At 52.6% G+C, this 18441-nt stretch overlaps 1 protein-coding gene and 1 long non-coding RNA gene across 6 annotated transcripts in view; one reads left to right on the top strand and one right to left on the bottom strand.

Annotated features, from left to right (window-relative positions):
- The window catches only part of PITPNM2 (phosphatidylinositol transfer protein membrane associated 2), a 105863-nt gene that overhangs the window by 43232 nt on the left and 44190 nt on the right, over window positions 1-18441 (top strand). The window lies entirely within an intron of this gene.
- LOC109386077 (uncharacterized) lies at window positions 7161-17111 on the bottom strand. Its single transcript, XR_002124725.1, has 3 exons — window positions 16921-17111; window positions 12450-12551; window positions 7161-7298 (listed from the first exon to the last, which is right to left on the bottom strand). It is a non-coding gene; the product is annotated as an uncharacterized LOC109386077 (long non-coding RNA).

Below are 18441 nucleotides of genomic sequence, written 5' to 3' on the forward strand. Positions count from 1 at the left end.
GGGGCTGCAGCCTACGCCGTCGCAGGCGACTCACGGCAGCCCAGCTCCAGGTTGAGCTGTTGTTCAGCATCTTAGCTGTAGAGGGCAGTGTCATTGGCCCTCATATGTGGGATCCGAACCGGGGTCCTCTGGTGTCCCAAGCCAGTTCTTAACCATCGCGCCACTCGGCCGGCCTCGGTTAGGCATTTTTAATATCTCTGTGGCAACAGAATGCGGTTTTATTGCCAGGCACGGTGTGGGGTGCCCTCCACACTTATGTCTGATCCCCTCATTGGATGTATTGCCCCCCCCCACCCTTTACAGATGAGTAAGCTGAGGCTCCGAGTTTTATCATATCTAGGACAGAGAGGTAGAAAGGGCATTACTGGGGCTCAGACGTGCCCTTCCATCTTGCTGCCCGTCCGGGTGGGAGTCTGGGGTCATGGCAATGTGCCCCCTGGATTTGCAGCAAAGCCCGTTGATGTCAGGCGGGAGCAAGCCTATGGGGGCCCAGGTGTGCAAGGAGGGACGCAGCCAGACGCAGCCAGGTGCCCTCCCTTGGCGAGGAGGAAGGGGAAGCCAGGAGCCCCAGGCTGCAGGGCCCCCTCCCACTGTGGTTCCTGCTTCTCAGATGCTCCCTTTTGCGTAAGCTGCTGCACCTGCCCCCCACCGCCACCCCACCTTGTCTGTTCCCCGCAGCTGCTCTGGTCCTTGGAACTTTCAGCACTACTCTCTGAATCTTCAGGCACATGGGAAGATCACAGAGCTTTGCCCAAACCCCATTTGCCTATTGTTCTTGGGGACCACCTCCCCCCACGACCTTCAGGGGCTCCCTTACACCCAGGAGCTTTACAGGCCCCAGGCGTCCGTGCTCCCCAGTGTGCGTGCTCTTTCCCACGCATTTCCCGTCATCTCAAGGACCCGTCGCCCCCCGCCAGGGCAGCTCTGCCTTGGCTCCTTTGCCCAGCCTTTTGCCCACGGGGACTGGCTGCCGCCCCGCCCGAGCCGCACTGCCCTGCAGGGCCAGCCATAGTACAGTGCGCGAGCGAACTCGGCCATCAGAGGGGTCCTGTGATGGCTGCGGTCGCCTCATCTGCAGGGCGGGCTGGGGATGGTGGCCCTCATGGACAGAGCTATCCTTGGGCAGGTACCTGGTATCCCATGCGCCTCAGCACCAGCCCCACTAGCGGGGACTTTCTTCTCGCCTCCCTTCTAGGATCAGGAGGTTCCTTAGAGCTGCCCTGGGCCTCAAGAAGGCAACTGTGACCCAGGGTGGAGCGCTCTAGGCTGCAGCTCCAGCTCTGCCTTGGCTCCCTAGCGTGTAGGAAGGCAAAGTCGCAACTGGAGTTTTGCCCTTTTTTTTGAGTTGAAATTCACATCATGTAAAACTATGTTAAGGTGAACAGTTCAGTGGCATTTAATACATTTGCCGTGTTGTGCAACCACCACCCCTATCTCGTTCCAGGAGATTTTCATCACCCCAAAAAGAACCATGTACCTGTTAGCACTCACTCCCCGTCTCCCCTCCCCCAGCACTGGCCAGTCTGATTTCCTTATCCACAGATGTGCCGGTCCCGATGTTTCACGCTGATGGAATCGCGCGTACATCAGATGCTGGGCCTCTCCGCCTGACTTTGCCTTGCCCCACCATGCCCTAAGCTCGTCCTGGACTTGCTGCTCTGTGGCCCTCAGGCCAGCCCCGTGTCCAGCCTGCTGGCGCTCCCACACTGCACTGCTCCAAGGGGGACATTCAGGTAGATTCTGGGAAGGACGCCCCGGTCAGCAGCAAGCTTGAGCCGTGGGAGAGGCAGGCCTCCCGCCTCGTGGGGCATTACTGGTGTGTGGCCATGTGCAGAAGGCCGGGGCGTGAGGCTGGGGCAGTGCCCCCGACCCCAGGGAGCACAGACTCAGCTCCAGGAGCCACGGTGCCGTCGGTCACGTCTGGGGCCCTGGCAGGATCCTTTCCGGCCTTTCTGGTATTGTAGACCCTATACCAGGACTCAAGCTAAGTGCTCCGTGCCCATGGAGTAGGGGGGCGGAGGCTGACCCACGGGGGACATGACCCATAGACTTGCTCTCCTCTAGACGGTCTCCTGGAAGGTCCCCTAGAAACCGCCCAAAGTCTTGGCGAGCTTTCCCTCTGCCTGCATGCGCCCTGCCCAGAATTGCCACCCCTGTTGCTGTGGCTCTCCGAGTGTTTAGGGAGGTCTGCGCTGGGCAGAAGACACAGAAATGAAAAGCAGTGGGCACTGCCCTCAAGCCTCGTGGTTTGGGGACAGACAGCAGGCATGGGGTGTGGTGTGAGCAGGAGGTGAGGCGCTCTCAGGGACCCGGCACCCAGCTTTGCCCGGGATGGTCTGGGGGGCTGGCGGAGCACGTGCTGGTTCGACTATGTGTTAAAGGACTCCTGGGAACTTGCCAGCTAGACCAGGTGGGGACGGGCTTTTTCGACAGAAGGTGCAGCAAGTGTGAACCTCAGCAATTGCTTCAGGCAACAGCGAGGGGCTCCCACTGGGCGCCAGACACAGGGACAGGTGAAGATGGAGCACTGCCCTTGATGACTTCGAAGCTGGGACCCGAGGTGGCTTCAGGGAACATGGAGAAGGGGGGACGGAGCTGGAGGTTGGGCAGCCAGTCCGTGGGGGGGACCCATGAGGTTGAGACTGCGAGTGCCGTTCTGGGGAGCGGGCCTCTGAGCCTGGAAGGAGCTGTCCAGTGCGGTCAGATGCACTCTGAGGGCTCCTGGAGGAAGCATTTGGGGGGACCCAAACTCAGGAAGCCGTTCTGCCACCCAGGGAGAGCCGACAGGACCTGAATCCCGGCTGAGGGGCGACAGGGACAACAGGTGGGCAAAGGAGAGACACCTCGATGCTGTGTGGTGATGTGGGATCTGCAAGGGAGGGACCTCAGGTGGCGCTTGGGGACCTGGTGCCATCTTGGGCTGGTCCCTGGCTAGTGAGACTTTGGCTGAACTGCCTGGTCTCGCCTGGCCTCGCCTGGCCTCGGCTCACTCTTCTGAGGAGGTTTCCGAGAGGAAGGCATGAGGAACATTGGCTCGTAGCTGCTTTGAGGGGTAAGAGCCCGGAGAATGAGGCGCGGTTTGTTTTTTGCTGCCCTGCTAGGGGAGCCCCCAGCGCTCCTGGCCCAGCTGCCTGGAAGCTCACATCCCAACCTCTGGCGGTGGGGATGGGGGCGGCCACACCTGGTTCCCACCGCCTCTGCCCTCGGCCTTGCCCGCACCTCCTCCCGTGGTTAGTAATTCGGGACAAGCCAGATGGCTCTGCTTCTTCCCCTCCTGCTCATCCGTAGTCTCTGGGGCCTGTTTCGCAGCTCGGGGTGGGCGTGGGGGGTGGAGGGCCTGGGAGGCTCGCCGCATTTAGCTGGACGTCCGGGGGTCTGAGCTCTCACCACCAGCGCCCATGGCCTCCGAGTGTGTGGGCTCATTGCCTGTGGAAGTGGAGAGGAGCCACTGGTCCCGCCTTCTGCCCATCCCGGGGTTTATCTAAGGCACTCCGTAAATATTTATAGGATGAAGAGATGGATGCTATCACTTGCACTCTTAGGAACATTCTTTCCTTCACTTTTCCCCATGTTCCCGTTAGGAACACACACACACACACACACACACACACACACACACACACACACACCTCGTTTCGGATCCGAGGCTTCAGAGCACCCCAACTTGCCCAAGGAGAGCAGTGACTTCAGTCCACACCTGCCTGGTCCCAATTCAAGGTCAAGGTGGACAGGGAACTCCTGGGACTACAGAGCCCTGTAAGGAAACTTCAGGGCATGTTCTACTCTCCGGTGGTTGGCCTCATTCTTACTGAAATCCTGTGGGAGCGCCAAGTGCACGTGACTGGGCTGAATATGGAGAGAGCCAGATCCGCGGTGCTCAGGTTGTGGGCAGTTACCCCAGCACCTGTCCTGAGGCTGGGGAGAGTAGGGACAGAGGCCACGTCACAGAGAAGGAGGCCAAGAGGCGGAGGAAAGACTACGAGCCTTTTCCCATCAACCCAGGAGGGCTTTCTGGAAGAGGAGGACAGGGCAGTTTAATTTTTCCACGCTTTGGGTCAGGTAGAAGGAGGCAGCAGTCTGGTCCTGGGTCTTCTAAGTGTTGGCAGGAGCTGCTGACACAGAGAACCTAACCCAGGCCCGTGAAGGCACCCTCCAGGGTGAGCGGCCACGGGGACACGGTCCCCACATGTGTCTGTTCAGGTGATGCCTTTGTGGCGAGGAGCTGGCACAGAGCACCCTGGGGCAACGCTACATAGAGGAGGAGTTTGTCTCCCAGGCAACGTGAGCGTGAGCTATCAGCCTCCACGCTTCCACTCAGGTACCCAGCACTGCCTGAGAGCCCCTGCAAAGCTCAGGTGTTAGCCCCCCTTTCCAGATGGGTAAACTGAGGCCAAGGTTATGTGATGCCTGACATTCTTTCCACTGACCCTCTACCTCCACCCTGACCTCAGGGCCACAGCCTGAGCTGACTCAAGGAAGCTCGAAGGGGCTTGGGACCGGGAAGTGTTCCAGGAACCAGGTGTACCTGGGAGCAGAGACAGGGCCCTGCGACGGTAGCGGTGGCCGGTGGGGGTGTGAACACATAATTAAAAGGTGCCACTCTCTAACTACCTGCTCTCCATTTCTTTTAATTTCGCGTCCACACAGCTTCTACTAACATCTTACAAGCATGTGTGTGTCTGTCTGAAAACCGTCATATTCGTATAGTGAGAACATTTGTAGTCCGGGCTCATGGAGCCCCTCCCCCAAGTCCCCTGCCCTTCATCCTTCTGCAGGCGAGGGGAGCAAGACGAGGGGGAACTTAGGGGTCTGGCAAGAAGGAGAGTTCCCACCTAGGATCTGCTGGAAGGACGGGGCTGGTTTTGAAGTTGATCAGATGGTCCCGTAGCCTGAGCTCCCCTCAGAATGGCCCAGAAACGTGTGAATCTGAGCAAAGCCTACTGATGTGTGATGAATTTACAAATAGGTGTGCAGAGGGGGACAGTGTGTACACAGGAGCCTGCTGTTCCTGCAAAGCTGCGTCAACATGTCACCGAGCTGGGTTTAATTTTAGTCCCAAGGATTGTATCTGTTTAGCACCAAGCCTGCGTGGCGCCGTGCATGCCTGGTGGGCCAAGCTGGTGGTGTTACCGCCTCCCTGAGGGGAGAAATCTTCGAGGTCATTCCAGGCCCCGTGCAGCTTTGTTAGAAGCCAAGAGCAACCCCCAGATTCACAGAAAGTGCTCATGTTTCACGGATAAAGCCTCCGCGTGATGAAAGGTGACACACACGTCCAGCACACTGGACTTTGCATCACCCGCGTCTGCCCTCTACCCACAACCAGCTCCGTCCTTCCCAGACCGGATCAATGCCCCGTGATTTCCGTGAATTCAGAAGGTAGACTGTGGGCTTTCAGAATGATTATACAGAGAAAAACCACCGTATTGATTAGGAACTTTTAGTCATTTTGTGGCCTTAGAGGAGAGTGGAATCTATCTTTCTGCCCTTAGGAGAAAAGGTCTTGCTCAGCGAGTGATTAACATGCAGAAGGTCAAAAAAAGATGCATCATCCTCCTGTTAGTCAGGGGTTTTATGGCCATGAGTAACACAAGTCCAGTTTGAGCTGGCTTTGGCGGAAAAGGGGCCCTGCCTGCAATGCTCACCGTACCATAGGGGTTAGGATAGGACAGCAGCCTCGGCAGCGGCTGGAGCTACAGATCCAAATGCCGCCAGGACTTGCCCTCGTGCTCAGCTCCGTTGAGATCCATGTGCCGGCTGCATTGTCCCAGACTGGCTACATGGAGGGGACACGGCTGCTGACAGCACAGCTGCTGCCTTTGCTACACCAGTGAAGGACCAACTCACGTTCTCTTTGACCCCATATTTAAGAAAAAAAAAATCCCTGGAAGTTAAGCAGGGGATGAGGTCATGGCTTACAGATTGAGGGCACACCACAGCCTTCTCTTCCGGGTCTAAATCCCTCAATATGACTGAACACATATTATTCAGTATCCACGTGGGTAAAGAGATGCCTTCAGGGCATAAAAACCATGAAGGAGCCCCCAGAAGGTAGAGTGACAGTGGGATTAGGCTGAAAAAGGAGACCATGGCCAAAATGGTACCCAGGAGATAGAGAGGTTGCCAGGTGTCCTCCAAGCCCGGATGTGACGTATGAGGAGCAGGATGGGGTGTTGGGGTGACCTAGGGGATAAATGGGGAAGTTGAGTGAATATAACTTATTTCATCTCGTGCTGGAGAAGGAAAGAAAGACCCTTATGAAATCTAGGCCCTCCAGAAAATTACACGTTTGAGCATGTGTGTTTAAATATTTAAAGATTGTCACTGGAACAGGCAGTCAGCAGCCTATGGCCTGCAGGTCAGCTCTGGCCTGCCGTCTGTTTGTGTAAATAAAGTTTTATTGGAACACAGCCATGCCCATTTGATAATATGTTTTCTGTGGCTGCTTTCCTGCTATAGCAGCATAGCTGAGTCGTTGCAACAGAGACTGTATGGCCCGCAAAGCCTAAGATATTTACTCTGTGGCCCTTCACACACAAAAACATTTGCTGCTCCCTGCTCTAGAAAAATGAAAATGAAACATAACATCCAGCCTACTGTAGAAAAAAAGATACAGCTAACAAAATAAATGACTCCAATAAAGGGCAAAGAAGAAGAAAAGAGATAAACGTGGTATATAGAAAAGGATAGGAATTAGTCTAAACATCAGTAAGCACAGAAAATGTGCACAAGTTAAACTCACTAATTAAAAGATACTCTCTCAAAGTTAAGTATTTTGTGGGGTGGCCGGTTAGCTCAGTTGGTTGGAGCACAGTGCTCATAACACCAAGGTTACCAGTTCGATCCCCACGTGGGCCATGGAGCTGCGCCCTCCACGGCTAGGTTATAACAACTACTTGACTTGGAGCTGAGGGGTCCTGGGAAAACACACTGTTCCCAAATAAATAAATGAATAAATAAATAAATAAATGAAAGAAAAAAATAATAAGTATTTTATTTAAACGAGACTGAAAAGAACAGTGAAACAGCTTAAGAAGTATGAAAATAAAAGGGTGAGGAAAGGCTTTTGAGCTCCTTTGCTCTGCCTGCTCCAAACTCTTTGGAGTGTACTTTCTCTTCTAATAATGGCCCTTGAGCCATTCTCTACTTCTCGGGCCCACTCTGTTTCTTTGAAATGGTATTTTTTTTCTTCTAATAAGACGTCCTTTTCTGCAACTTTACCTCTCTGGTCTGTGTCTCCGTTCTTCGGCTCCACAAGACCACAATCCCAGACACACACACAATCACACATCAAAAAAATCCTGCAGACAGATAGATAGATTAAAAATTCATTGAGCTGTACAGTTTATTGAAGTATATCTCAATTTTAAAAAATTTGAAGAATTTACTAAGGAAAGATAGTCATATGAGTTTGCTGTATTACATTTAATAACTCAGTGTTAGTCATGTGGTATTTGCACTCTGGAGCAAATAGCCACTTAACCAACCAAACAAACAAAAGGGTGAGGAAAGAAATCCTTCACAAACAAAGCAAAGAAAGCAAATAGAGCAATATTACTATCAGATAAAAGAACTAAAAGTGAAAAATATTTTAGGACTAAAGGAATTGTTCAAACTGATCAAAGGCATATTCCACCAAAAAATTTAAAAGCCTGGACTTTCTGTCCTTAACAGTATAGCTTCAAATACATTAAATAAGAATTGATGATATTATGAGTGGAAAAGAAAGGACAAATATAGAGTAACAAGGTGGGCTTTAAAAATCTCCAAGGTATCTCTGGGGTGGATACCTAAATGTACACAGGTGACAAAATTGTACACAACTTAATGCCTACACACCCCACATATGCAAATAAGTTCAAGTAAAACGGGGGAAATGTGATTAAAATCTGTAGATTGTATCAATGTCAGTGTCCTGGGTGTGATATTGTAGTTTTATAAACTGCTACCATTGGGAGAAGCTGGATAGTGTAAAAGGGATCTCTCTGTGTTATTTCTTACAATTGCATGTGAATTTACAACCATCTCAATGAAATTTTCAATAGAAAATTCTTCAAGGACAGCACATTAGGTATTAAAAAACGTTAATCGCCCTCAAATTAAATGAGGAAGTCAGAGTGAACATTTTAAACTACAGTATTTGACATGAAAGGCAGTAAGAGCATGGAATATAAAAACCTATGTAATGAAACCAAATCAACACTCAAAGGAAAATTGTCATCATATATTCATTTATTAAGAGACAGATAAGATGAAAAATTATTGACCTTAGCTTTCAATTCAAGAATCTAGAAAAATAAACTCAAAGAAGGTGAAAAGAACTAATGTAAAATGAAGTCAGAAAATGGGGCAGAATTTATCAATAATTGCAAAACTTGCTCTTTGAAAAGACTAATGAAAGAGATAAAACTCAAAAAACAGACGGCACAAACCAAAAAGACAATATAACTACAGAAGAGGTTTTAAAAAGAAAAGAATATTGCATGCAACTTTTTGCCAGTTAATTAGAAAATCAAAGTGAAATGCATGATTTCTCTAAGTAAATAAAAACAACCTAAATTGGCTCATCAAGAAAAAGAATTTGCCCCTAAAATAGGGATAAATTCTACCAAACCTTTAGGAAACAGATAATTCTCACGTTACGTTAATGCTCTCAGTTTTGTGCACAAAAAGATGTTACAAGTTGTCTTGCTAGGAACTCTGGTACCCAAATCAGATAAGGATAACTCAGCAAAACGACAGGCCAGTCTCACTTTTGAATAAAACCGAAATTCTTTTGTTAAGACACCTAAATAAAATAACAAATTTAATTCAGCCCGACATTAAAAAGAATAATACATCATGACCAAGAAGGATTTATCCCAAGGTTGGAAGGAAGTTTCAGTATTAAGAAACTTTTCATCTGATTTACTATATTGACAATTTTTTTTTTTTTTAGTAGTTAAGTTACTCAAAATTAAGATTGTTCTCATCCTAGACAAGAAAAATGAATGCCATTTGCTGCTGAGGGAGTACCGGGAAAACTTAGTTATGCTTCCTTTGCTGCACACTCTCCCTCAGTATATTTCACAGGCGGGGTTGCCGTGGGCCAGGTCCCCTTAATTGGGGTGACAGAGGAAGGCAGTATAAAGTAGTAGATAGAGCAGAATTTTTAAAGCCAGGCCAGGCTGAGAAGTAAACGTAGCAATTGTAAGGTCCAAGCTGCTCAGGCTTGGAAAGAGTGTGGTTTCAATTGTACCTCCCAACCCCCCCAAAAAAAAGATATGTCAAAGTCCGTCCCCCACCACCCCACCCCCGGGAATGTGACCTTATTTGGAAATAGGGTCTTTGCAGATGTTAAGATGGGGTTCCACTGGAGACGGGAGGGCCCTGAATCCAGTGACTGGTGTCCTTATAAGAAGGTCATGTGGGATGCAGGAACTCAGAGAAACGCAGAGGAGGCCATGTGACAAAAGGAAGAGATGAGAGTGACATAGCTGCCAACCAAGGACCTCTAGCCACTTCCAGAAGCTAGGCACCAAGTTTACCAAGGCACCCAATTTCGGACTTCTGGGTAAATTTGTGTCGCTTTAAGCCACCCAGTTTGTGGTACTTGATGACAGCGGCCCCAGGAAACAAAGACACTTGCTATCTATTTGGGGGGAAGAATAGAAAAGGTGAGTGAGAAGGGAGGATCAGAGGACCGCTAGATGGGTAGACATGCCGGCGCTGGCGAAGCAAATATACATCCTCTCAGGAAAAACAGACCCCGTCCTAAGTCTCGAAGGATTTCTACAAATAACCCCTGCAGAAAATGAGCAGTTTGTAGTAAAAAATAACTGAGCAGAAGAGGAGATAAGCCTGCCAGAGCCGGCGTGGACAATTTACGGCAGAAACAGACCCTCAGGATTTCAGATACGGCAATACTTAGGCAGTGTTGATAAAATAACCTAGTTTGCTGTATTGGAATAAATAAAGGCGAGGCTGGAAGTAGGTGCAGGGAACAAAAAGCTGTGAAAAGTGACGAAGCGGATTGGAAGAAGAACCGAACAGAACTTTTGTTGGAGCGCAGTCAGAGCCAGGAAGGGTTAGCAACTGGAAGCCGGCGGTGAAGACGTGGCCCAGAACACAACCCTGGAACAAGGAGGAAGCTGGAGAGACGATAAGACATGTGGAGGAGAGCACCGAACATTCATCTAATTAGATTCCAGAAAGAGGAAACTCAGCCAGAGGCCGTGTTTGAAGAGATAATCGCTGAGAATTTTCCAGAGCTGATGAAAGACAGAGGCAGGAATGGACAGTTGTTTGGAGAGGGGGAGAGAATGATGACTTGGCTTCTAAAATATGGCTAATTCCTCCCTTAGGTCCTGGGCTTGGAGCTAGTTCCAGCCCATCCCCCAGAATGACTCAGGAGTTGCCAAACCCTTCACCTTGACTTCTGTCCAACCTTGGTCAGTTCTTCCCACCCACGAGCTGCTACCGATGGGCAGTTGCTGAGAACGGGGAGGTCCTCGTGGTAGGACAAGGTGGCGGTGAGGGATGGGCCTTGAGACTTTGAAAACATTGCCCCAAGTCAGGTGGGGCCCTTTCCCTCAGCTCTAGGGATTGTCAATCCTACTGTAGTCCATGAGACTGTCGCTGCTAGGAGTTGGGCAGTGCACAGCCTGTGCAACTGAACTAGGCAACCCAGCAACCCCTGATGCTTTCTCTTTCCCAGTTATGTACCCATGGGGCTTTCCAAGTTTGACCAGCAGTTTTGTTTCCTTTGTGTTTTCTTTCCTCCCTCTCTCCTTCCCTGGAGAGGGACGGCATCCATCGTCAGCAGGAGGATTTTATGGGGTGATGACAGGAAGCTAATAACCCTATAAAGAAGAGCCAGTTACCTGGGCCACTTCCCAGGCATACTGTGTTCCCCGGCAGCCCTGTAAGGGCCACGCCCCTCACTCTGGGAGATGGCCTGAGCAAGGCTGCACAGACACGTGCATTCGCATGTGCACACATGTCCCCCTGGGGACACTGGCCGGTGGCCTGTGGCTCCTGGACCCTTGCTTACCCAAGGGCACCGTAGATCGAGCCCTGAATCGCAGGCCAGGAAATAGGGGTTCTAGGGCCTCTGCCCTTGACCAGCTGTGTGGCCTCGTTAAGTGACTCAGCCCCTCTGGGCTTTCCTCTTCGCGCCTTGCCTTGGCTGCTTCCGCGTAGTAACTCTTCCTGTGTGATAAACTATAACGCACCGTGCACACCTGGGAGGGGGTGGCAGCCACCCGAAGGTCATTTGGGCCACCAGGCATGGCCGTATGTCATTTAGGGCCCCACCCCGCTGTGGGTAATAGCAAGCAGCCCCCTGTCTGTCTGCCTGCCTGTCTGTCTGCCTTTCTGAGGTTTATGCCCCTGCACACACTCTTTTGGGGGAAGAGGGGACAGCCTGGCTCCGTGAACAGGCTGAGTCAGAGACGCTGTCAAGAAGCCGGGTTTTTTATTCCGGGGACGCGGCAGGGTGGGTGCGCTATTCTTGGAGAACCCTTCAGCTGCTCTGAGGAACAGCTAACCGAGCAGTTTGTAATTAGCACTTTGGCTGCTCGGCGGCATTATCTGCCTGTAGATGGTTGGGGGATCGTTTGCCAAGCAGGCCCTCTTGAATCCCTACTAAGTGCCAGCCAGCACCCTGCTCCCTAGCATCTGCTGCGAATGAAAAGATGAGTCACGTAAATCCGCTGTCGTTTCGTGGGCCCAGGCACTCCTAGTCACCAGTGAGACTGGGCGGGTCTCCCTCACTGTGGGGAAGCGCATCAGATCATTCCAGAGCATGGAGCCAGAGGCTAGAGCGGGGCAGGGGGAGGCTTCTCCACAGACCGGGCGAGCGTGGCATCAAGATGGAGGCCTAGGTCACGACAAGGAGCCAGTGGTGCCAAAGCCTGGGGGATGGGCGTTTAATGGGCACGGCAGCTGCCTGGAATCCAGAGCTATGCTGAGAAAAGGCAGCAGCCCAGCCGGCTGACGCGTAGTGAGGCAGCAACCCAGTTGGCTGGTGCATAGTGAGGCAGGTAGGAAGGGCCCAGTGTCAGCAGGCAAGACCCACTGTCAGAATCTCCTTTCTTTTGAAGGCTGAATAATATTCCCCGTCAGGTCTTCAATGCCTCGCGCAACGCCTGTGTCCCCCAGCAGTCTTCAGACTCCAAGGCCTCTCTCTGTCTTGGTCCCCTGTCCCCCCGGGCACCCACCACAGAGCCTGACATTTGGCTTGATAAACACTGTCGATAATGCATGGACTTCAGAGGGGTCCCAGTAAGACTAGAATTTAAGAACCTCATTTGTTTGGTTATGGAGTTGAGATTTTAGCCTTTAGGCACTTTTGTGTTCTTACCAGCCTTGTTGGGAACGGGTTAAAAATCCAAATTCCCAGGCCCCTCCCTCGGCAGTGCAGTAGATTTGGGCTGAAACCAGGGAGTCTATACTTTGAAAGAAATACCAACCTTGATTTCCAAGATCAGTCAGAAACATTAAAATAAAACCAAGACATCACTCTTGGGTGGAGTTTACATGGGGTTGTCCCTCTGGTCTCACTACAAAACAACCTGGAAGAGAAAAGCAGAAACTATTTCTCCAAGTCATGCATCTTTGCAAAAAAGCATTAAAGCCATTCACGCACTCACATTATCTCTGGTGCAGCCTCCATTAATCCATCAATAAATACGTCTGGCTTTGAATACACCACGTAAATTCTTGGGTCCTTCCAAAAACGGGGCACACTGGCCTTTTCTACCTTGTCGGGTCGCTCAGAAAAAGCAAGAATTTGAAGCTCAAAGCGTTTGTAAACCATAACATTCTATTATCAGTGCTAGGGGTATATATTTATATAAATCGATACAAATGTAGACAATGATGACTGTTCAGTTCTTAAGCTATTTCTACCCTGGCTGCACAGAGAGACAAACCTGACTCTAGCGCTTACTGAGTGACAGCAGGACGAGGTGTCTTAGTGACACCGAGCCACAGTTCCCTCAGCTATGAAAATGGGCATAAGAGCCACACGGTAAAATATTATTCTGCCATAAAAAGGAAGGAGGTACCGACACATGCGACAAAGTGGGCGAACCTTGAAACATGATGCCGAGTGACAGAAACCAGACACAAATGGACACATAGTGTATGATCCCATTTAAAGAAAGGTCCAGGACAGGCAAATCCATAGCGACAGAAAGTAGATGAACACGTGTCAGGGGGTGGGGGTCGGGGGAGTAGGAAGGGATTGTGGGGTCCCCTTTTGGGGTGAGAAAATGTTCAGGAATCAGTGATGGCGATTACACAACTCAGTACATATATGGAAAACCACGAAAACGTACCTTTGAAGAGGGTGAATTGTATGGTATGTGAATTACATCTCGATAAAATAAATAGATAAATGTGGGGTCATATATCTCACTCGAGGCAGTTACGAGGATTAAGTAACTCGTCATTTATTCATGTAGCCTGCGTGTGGAAAATGATTGAAAGGATTTAGACACCAAGGGACCAAGCAGAGCAGCGGGTTTACCGCGTGTGGGGACGGAGGGTATAGTGAGACCCTGGGGAGGCCTCCAGGGGAGCCGGGATTGCATGGACTGTGTATTTTCTCCTGCACCCTCCTCACGGTGTACAGAAAGAGCTGGGGTGCAGGGAGGGGTGGGGTCAAGGCTCTGACCCTTCATTTGCCCTGGAATCTGTGTCTTTCAAGCGCACCCCGGTGGGTTAATGGGCTCTTGCAAGTTTGGGAACCACCGTTTTAGGTGCTACTGGGTACTGTAGGCAGTGTCTCGGAGCTCATGGGCTTTAATGCTCCACTGTGACACCTAGAAAGCCCTGGGCCTGTGCCCCCAAAGCTGTAGCTCTTGCAGAAGGAGCTGTGGGGACGCAGAGCCTTGGGGGGGTCCCATGAATAGTGTGGGCATATAGGGGCAAGACTAGGGACACTGGCCCCCTAACACCCCAACATAGAGTTTGTACCCCTGTAGATCTGAGGTCAGCCCCACAGGGCTACTTGCAGACTGCACAACACCAACATGTTTTGGAATAAAAAAATATCATTATTTGCAGCTAATGGCTGATGGGCTCCACGTAAGCTGGCTCGGAGCCCCAATGCTGGAATCTTGCCCATGATCAGCTCCGTGTGGATGGTTGCTGGTGGGTGTGTTGGCCAAGCAGAGAGGAGAACCTCAGTCCCTTCGAGGGCCGTGCTGTGTGCCTACCTGTTGCACATGCTCCATCGCTATGTGTTAAATGCAGGAATTAATTAATGAGGGGCTGGATGAGGACTGGGAGCTGGCCCCGGCTTAGCCACACCGAGGTCACAGGTGGCCTTGACCTGTGAGGTTTCACTGGAGGGGTGGGTTGAAAAGAGATTGGCAAACTCTTATGAGGGTTTTGCTATAAAGGGGAACAGAGAAATGGGGTGGTACCACAAGGAAAGTTGGGTTAGGAGAGCTTGGGGTCAAATCCTTACGTTGTACACCCGAAACTAATATAATGTTTTATGTCAATTATACCTCAAAAAAATTAGCTGAGAGAGAGAGAGAGAGAGAGAGAGAGAGAGAGAGAGAGAGAGAGAGAGCGAGCGAGAGCACTGTGGGTTTTCGTTTGGTTTTTGTAAGTACGGGAGCTGTTTCTTGCACGTTTGCGTGCTGACGGGTGGGGGGTGGGGACTCCAGTCGAGGGATACAAATTGATGAGGGAGGCTTAACTGAAGGAGAAGGTTCTTAAGTGACAAGAATGGGACCCAATGCACGAGAGGCTGAGGAGTCAGCAAGCTGGCCTCCCGTGGGGGCCGAGACGTTCATGCCTTGTAACAGGAGTGGTGGTGCGCGTGGGTTGGTGGGTTTGGAATTGGAGGAGATGGAGAGAAGGAAGGTCGGGAGAAGGTAGAAGATAACCCGTGGGAAACGCATGTGCAGGATTGGGGGTTACTGCCCCACACCCAAGTGTCCAGTCAAAACCTGGGGGCCAGGCTGGCCCCAGCAGCTGTGTCGCCAGTGTTTGTTATATGGTGTCATGATCACATCGTAATGACCGTAACAAGGGGTCATCACCAGTTTGGGTGAAAATCCCAGCCCGGCCTCTTCACTCGGGTGCCCCGAAACTGCTGTTTCCCGGGGAACAGAGGAGCCGAGGTGCTTTGGGACAGGATGAGACCCCCGCTTAACCTGATCCCTCCCAGCCTGGGTGAGCTCCCAGCCACCAAGCATTTCGGGGGGGTCCTCCCTCCTCCACCCCAGGAGCACTTTAGGAGCGTCCTTCCCTAAAGGGGTGCTCGTTTCTAAGGCCAGCAAGCTTCTGGGAGGCCCAGATTCAGGACCCGAGGCCAGGTGGTAGCGCCCAGGGGAGGTGACCAGGAACGGGAACCAAGGCCCCAGGTGACGGCTGTGTGAGCCACAGCTCAGAACCAGAGTGTCGCCGAGGTCCCTCTGCGTTTGTTTCTATTGTCACATCTAAGCTGAGTGTCCATTGTGAAAGTGTGGGGAGCCCCCCCACCCCCCCGGAAAGCCAGCGATGACAGCTGTAGCAGCAGTGACCAGCTGGGCCCTTAGAGGGCAGTGAGTGTCAGGGGCTGTCCCAGCTGGGCCGTCCTGCTTGTCTTGGAGGATCTGGGCCTCAGTCTTAACATCCTCACAGGCAACTCTCCTCTCCCCTTTTCCTGACAAGCGAGGTTGGAGCTTGGAAACGCGAGTCCTAAAACCGGGTGCTGATCACCCTGGGCCTCCTCGAGCAGGGCCCCAACCCTCTCCATGCCTGCTTTGCTCCTGCACCTTAGAGATAAAAAGCCCCCCCACCCCCACCCTACTCACTTTGACCCTCTGCATTTTCCAAGGGCTCCATCCCTCCTTCCCAGCCCTGCACTGCAGGACAGGCTCCGCGGTGCCCCCAGGTGGCTGCCGTCCTGTGGGGTCTGATGACAGTCCCGCAGTGGCTTGGCAGTCCTCCCCAGCTTGGCACCCCGGCTGTACACGATGAGATTTATGGCCGACCTGGATGTCAGAGGCTGCAGGGGTGCCCAGGGCTTTGGGGCTTCAGTGCTCAGGCCCGGGTGCAGGGTCAAAGGGTCCAGGACACTGGCGGGCGGGGCGAGCGCTGCGTCCTCCAGCTTGGCCACACCTGGGTGTCAGCTCATTTATAAAGCGACCGTTAGTTAGGGCCGGAGCGGGGTCCTCTTGGTGGAAGTCCAGTGTCTAACAGGTAAAGGTGAAACCACTCTGGGGGCAGCGATCCCCCAAACCCCCCCCCCAGCTCCTTCCAGCTCAGACACTCCTGGGGAATGTGCCCACTTCCTGCTTGACCCCCAGGAGACAGAGAGGCAGCTGATGGTGCTAACTTCCTGCACACACTCCCCCACGCCACCCAGCCTGGTGGCTGGACCCCGGGGCACAGAGAGCTGCCCCTTTCCCCTCCTGCAGCCCTATTGCCCCCTCCCATTCACTGGGAGCCCACCTTCCCCAGATATAGATGGTGGGAATGACGTTCTCTTAATGTTCCCCACTTCGGCCCCTGATAGGTGACCAGCAGGCTGGGGAAGCAGAGGGCAGAAGGGGGCTTTCCTAGAGAAAGTGGGGGAGAGGCCCCAGGGACCCAAAAGGGATGTTCCGGAGGCACCAGGGCCCCCAGAAGCTGCCCGTGGCCCCTGCCTGCCCTGCCAGCCGCCCTCCCGCTGTGGCAAACATTTAGGCAGGCTCTGCTGGCCCGGCTCCGAGCAGCTTCCAGCCCTAACGGCCACAATGCTGCTGAACTGCGCTTGGACGCCTTCCATCCCCCTTTGTCTCCACACGGCATCGCTCCTATAGACTCCATCTGTGACGTCAACCCCAGCTAATCGTGGAAACACATTCGGTTCTATAAATGAAGCTCTGTCTTGCTTCCCCTCCCAGGCAGGGTTTCTCGCGGTGGCCTCCGCCCAAAGGAGTTATCTGACCTTCCTACCTGCGCTGTCCAGGGCGCCTCCCTTCCGACTGCAGGTCACCGCCGTCCCTCCTGCCTGGCCACCCTGCTCCTTTGAGACACCTGGATGGTGCCTTTCCCCTGCGATGCCCAGAGAGTCTGTGATGACCTTGGGTTCCCAGCCCGGGAGGCCCCTTGACTCCTTGGCCAGAACCATGTGTTCTCGGTCAGCTGCAGGCCTCTCCTCTGGCTCTCCCATGTGGGCTCTGGCTGGGCACACTGCCTGAGGACGGGAGGGTGACCTTCCACCCACATGCCGCCCAGGGCTCCAGACAGGCAGGATACAGTCTGGGCCGTGCACCTTGTCCAGGGCTGGTCCCAACTCCCATGGCCTCCCTGGTCACCACCCCAAGTTGCTTCCACTCTGACTCTGTCTGGCCCTGCTGTTTTCTCAACGATACGGATGAACATGGGGGCTGGAGGTCCTCTCCAGAGTCATGAATACAGGGGTTCTGGAGGCCCAAGGCTTTTCTAGAGACCAGGGCCAGGTGATATTTGAGGCCCAGTAGAGGGTCCGTCCGTGTCCTCCCTGGACAGGGGCCATGGGGATGTGCCCCCGGTGGGGGTTTGTGCGCAGCGGTCACCCACATGTCTTGCCCGCCTTTCCTCCCGGAAGGGCCTCTTGAGACTTGTATTTTTCTTCCTTCCCTCTCGCTGTGCCAGGCCCCTGTGGAAGCTTCCCTGTGGAAAGCAGTAAAATATAATTCTGTCTAACTCATCACTACTCGAGCAGGGCTGGAGATGAAATGTGTGTCTGGCTCACGCGCGCCCAGGCAGCCGGAATGAGTCTAATAAGATTGTCTGAGGGTTCAGCTGCTGGGTGAGGGGGGCTCAGGGGACAGGCAGACACATAAGTCACACTGCCTTCTCTCCTCAGGGAGCTGGGGTCTGCCTGTGTCCCCGTGCTTCTGGTTTAACCAGGAAGAAAGCAAGGGGACCCTGTCAACTCCACCAGGTCCCCCTCCTGGCTGCAGAACCAAGCAGGACCTGCCAAGGGGCCATTGGTCCTTCAGACGTCCGTACCCTGGGTGCTGTCTTTCCCTGATGCAGTGGGTTTAGTGTCTGCACCTGGGGGAAGCGGCCCAGCCTGGATGCTGGGCCATGTCCAGGCCGACGCCTGCCTTCTAGACCCTGCTCAGCACAGCAGCACCTGCTGACTGCTAGGGTAGCCGAGTGCTGCTGGGAACTGGGCAGAGCATTTATGTGTGTTATGTGAGCATTTCATAGCAGATAAAAATGGGAGATCAGAGATGAAGCAGTTTGCCCACGGTCACAGCTGGGAAGCCGCAGAAGCTCTGGCTGACTCAAAGTCTGTGATTTTAATGACCACGCTGATTGCCCTTCTCGGGCTGGTTACACACATGTTGCCCAAACTCCACTGCTCCTCCCTTGTGAAAAGTCAAGTCACATAGGAAAGAGCATGGAAAAGTTGCCCCAAATGTCACCAACCTGAGATAACCCTCACCAGCATGGAGGGAACATTATGCCAGACTTTTTTTTTTT

The sequence above is a fragment of the Hipposideros armiger genome, unplaced genomic scaffold (genome assembly GCF_001890085.2).
Source record: "Hipposideros armiger isolate ML-2016 unplaced genomic scaffold, ASM189008v1 scaffold_128, whole genome shotgun sequence".
NCBI classification, from domain to species: Eukaryota; Metazoa; Chordata; class Mammalia; order Chiroptera; family Hipposideridae; genus Hipposideros; species Hipposideros armiger.